At 42.0% G+C, this 4,344-nt stretch overlaps 1 long non-coding RNA gene across 1 annotated transcript; it reads left to right on the top strand.

Moving 5' to 3' along the window:
* The first annotated feature begins 729 nt into the window (after positions 1-729).
* Positions 730-3,993, top strand: LOC132974954 (uncharacterized). Its single transcript, XR_009673168.1, has 3 exons — positions 730-901; positions 2,908-2,995; positions 3,390-3,993. It is a non-coding gene; the product is annotated as an uncharacterized LOC132974954 (long non-coding RNA).
* The last annotated feature ends 351 nt before the right edge of the window (positions 3,994-4,344 follow it).

The raw sequence follows: 4,344 nt of genomic DNA on the forward strand, positions 1-4,344 counted from the left end.
CAGAATCAACAATTCAAAATGGTAAATTAATATAATTGTATTTAATATCCTTAATATAGTAGAGCAATTCTGTTTGCAAATGCAAACAGGCCAAAAGCGTTTGCACAAACGTAGAAATGAGTAGCACCTTAACAGTATCCATGATCCGTAGCCAAACAAACTGTAAACAAAGGAGGCTCGCATGACGTGACGTTGAGCATTTTCTGTCGCATACTGTGACGTTTGAGAACCTAAAACTCCATTTCACTCAGTACACACGCAAACAAGAAAACAACGTTTTCAGAAATCTCCACTTTGCCCGGAGTTTTCAGAAATGAACATTTCAAACAAGTCTGTTTGTGGAAAGACCCAATGTTGATTATCAGAAGTATTTTTATTTTAGTCGACAAAGAGCTCAATGATTGTTTTGGGGAAGAAATGTCAAAGGCTTTAAGAAATGTAATTTAGATGTAGCAACACTTAACTATCAAGAGTTAATTTAGTTACTGGTTTGGAAGAAAGCTGAACTTTTGTCCACTGACGTCCACTGATGGAAAGTTAGAAAACTGACAGCGCTGGTGATCGCTCTAATCCCACACCTCCCCCTCCCTCCCCTGTCAGGAGGACAGCCCACTGTGGGGTGTGTTTATCACTCCTGTCCACTCGCCGTGTTGGAGCTAATGTCGGGTGACACTCAGACACCCCGGATGATGTGTTTTGGCACTGCGAAGATCCCAGCTGTGCATTTACATATGCAATGACCCAGATTAGCATCCCTCCTCACACTCCATCAACACTGATTAGAGGAGCCCATTTAAAGGAGCGCCTGACCAGCGTGTCCCTGTGACCACAACAACCTCTGCTTGTGACTGCGTACGCCACTCTCAAGCTCACTGCTCACTGGCTTGACAACGGCAGAAAAGTAGGTGAACTTTAGAGGAGCATTCATTAAATAAATCAGTCCTTAAAAACAAACACTTCTATTTTTAGAGACCATTTTTACAGTGTAATTGACTACAGTAAAATATTCAATGTTGGAGAAAGACATTAAGTGATCCACTCACTAAAATTAGTTTTTGTTTATTATTAATGTATGTATCTCTAACCTATCTTTAAATACCTGCATACATAGGGATCCTTTGAGTTCATTATGTTAGATTTCTTGTAAGTGTAACAAACCGTCAAGTCAACGACTTTTACTGTGCATGAGTGGATTATCCAGAAATCTTACTGGTAGTGTCTTTTTCCTCAACTGTAATCTCATTGTTCACAATGTGTTATTTTTTCTGTTAATGTTGTGAGTACCACAAATTAAATTCTGTCATTGTGTTCATTACTAGAGGTAACAACCTCGGCTACCAGACTGTGTGTAAATTAAGGTCGTTCCAGTGTGAACAACTCACAATACAGACCAAGGTAATGAAAATAGTTTTATGTGAAGCTGTATTCCAGTTCATTATTACTTTAAAACTTAAACATTTAGTAAAAGAGGTTACTCTAAAGTATATTGGGAAAATGAGCACGCAGAGAAATTATTGTTTAAAGCAACAACTTTTTCACCTTAAAATAGTCGTTTCAAAGTCCATCTGACAGCACAATAACTTCCAACAGGGAGAATGGTGTTGCTTCCATGCCTGATTATAGCATGATGTAACTTTGGCAGAGGGCTGCGGTTCTCTCAAGAGAAGTGCGTACGGCTTTACAACACGGGTTCACACAGAAAACTTCAGCTGAAAAGCCAGTTAGCCCATCTCTGTACATCCCTGCAGATATTATTCAGAACAGATTGCGACGTGACGTTAGTTTGTATTGTTATCTGTGTCATCGCTGTCTCATGTTTAGCAGCTGTATGTCTCAGGTTTGCATACAATTACATTGATCAAACACCAGAAGGTTGTGTCATCAACGGGCTGTAGACGCTATAGCAGAGTCCAGTAAAATGACTGCACTGTGTCAGATGACGTGGGTCTTTGGTTTCTAACAACACCGCCCATCTTTGTATCAACAAATGCACATTGTCTTTGATGGGGACCCAGAACAGCAGTGAGTGTTTTACGAAAGTGCAGTTGCACTCAAGAGACCTTCAGGGGGCGCCAAACCCAATTCATACATAATGTTGCTTTAAAGAAAGATTTTTCAAACAGATTTTCAAATTTTAGAAAGTCGCTTTAGAAGGTAAGGAAAGTATGTGGATGTTTATTTTTTACACAGGTACTGTCCTCCTGAACTAAAACTCCCTAATTAAAGTACAACTTCATTAAGAACACAACAAAAACAGCTAGTAGGAGAATCCAATCAGGTTGTGTGTTAACAGTTTACAGACAACTGTAAAATTCAGTATTGTTAAAAGTGATGACAATCAAACCTTTTACTCAGCAACTTCTAATTATAGTGCTACCAATCACCCAATGACTGGTTTACATCCACACATGGTGCACTGGAAGGTTTTCACTACATGAAGCTTCATGCTGAACAGCACAAAGGCACATGTGCACAGGAGGCTTAGAGTGCGGGTGTCGCTGGTGCTGAGGAGGGTGGAGGTGGGGAGGGGGGGGATACATGCACGGGGGCAAATAAGCAGCTAGATTACTGCTTGTCATTAGCAGCATATGCTCCCATTCATTAACTAATTGCGCTTTATTATGATGTAATTACAACGTTCGCAGTGTGTGATGACAAAAACTAAGCTGTGACTCTCCAGCCATAGCTACCCCTGCACTCCATGCAGTAATTGCCCTCTCAGCTTTGATGAATAAGGAGATGATTAACCTTAATTCCCAAGCAGCATTGGGGCATTAGCAGTGAATGAATTACGGGGAAGTGGATGTGACTAAGCGACTTAATATGGTAAATTGGTTGAGCATCTGAAGTGGCTCCAGTGATGCTCTATTAGCTCAAGGCCTTTTCTCCCGCTGCTACTGATTCCAGGTCTGAGCCTCTTCAATCAGGCTCCGGCTGTGAGACTAGATGCCGACTGTCCCTGTGCTGCACCAAACTAATCATCCACTTCATGCAGGTAAAGACTCAGACACTACATTGCATTGGGGGAGCCCAATTATGTAATCTAGATAAATTCATCCCAAGCCCATGGCATAATGACTCGGAGCTATCTGATCTAATATCCAGCTTGTCATATAAAAAACCCCACAAAGAATGAGTACTGAATGGATGCCACACAGTCCAATCCCCCTGCTTTCCACACCAAGTTCACTTTTAATAGGCGAGGGATTTCACCTCCCATCCTCCTTAATGTACCCGCTGCCCAGGAGAAAGAGGGCTGCTTTTTGGCTGCCTAAGCAAAATGTAGATTGCGTGAACAAAAACTCCACTTGCATGGCAGTAAATATGATGACATTGCAAGCTTGTCTTTTGCCGACAAAGTTGTGATTCTTGTTTTTTTGATGAAGCAGTGAAAACAGGCCACTGCGAGAGCAACGCCAGCTGTGGTTAAGGATACAAGCGCTCCGGCCGCCTTCAACCCTCCCAACCTCCCCTCCTCCGCAGGCTCTCCCCGCACCAGAGAAACAACAGGGCTGAAGTAGAGGTGGAGATGGAGAAGAAATGGCAAGACTGTGTTGTAAGTTACAGTGCAAATGAGCTTTGTAAAGGTGCTAATTGTATGCAAAGAAACAAGTAAGCGTGCTCTGCACTGTATGCATGTTTGTGTGTGCGCGTGTGTGTGTGTGTACATCTTTTTGCCTAAAGATGCGAGGGGCTAATTTTGCTTACCAGAACCATTTTTGCTTATCAACAGAAAATGAGGAAAATATGGATCTTAGCTCATTATGGTGTTGTTTATGTTTACCCAAGTAACCCATTAAACCATAGAGAGAGCCTCCTTTAACTGTGAGCATGTTAGTAATGTGGTCTCAGTCATTGGAGGAGGCTACTCATTACTCTTTAATGTGCTGAATAAACATTTCACAGGCTCACTGTTCCCAGCTATTGTTCATATTGTTGTGAATGCAGCATTTTCTCATTGTTAGACCACGCCAACAGATATGCTGCGCCGGGCGTGCAAGCAACAAAACCACAGGGTGCTGGGGGTGGAGAGGAGGTGGGGGGTTAAATTTATTCTGTAAAATTGGCTGACTAAAACACTTGCTGTGCAGCACAAGTGTTTTTGAATGACATGATTGAGAATATTTCACACAGAAATTAGAACTGGGTTTCCTGGTACATATCAGACCTGTGCACACTTAGAGGGTAACTAAATCCCAGGGTTTCGGGCTAAAGTGTATCCTGGAATTTCAAAAAGTGCCTTCGGATTGTAATGTATCAACATGGATAGGGCTGCTAGGGATAAGACACGCCCACTCATCAGCTGAAACATCATTCAGTCTATGCGACACACACACACAAACT

Source organism: Labrus mixtus, chromosome 5 (genome assembly GCF_963584025.1).
Source record: "Labrus mixtus chromosome 5, fLabMix1.1, whole genome shotgun sequence".
NCBI lineage: Eukaryota > Metazoa > Chordata > Actinopteri > Labriformes > Labridae > Labrus > Labrus mixtus.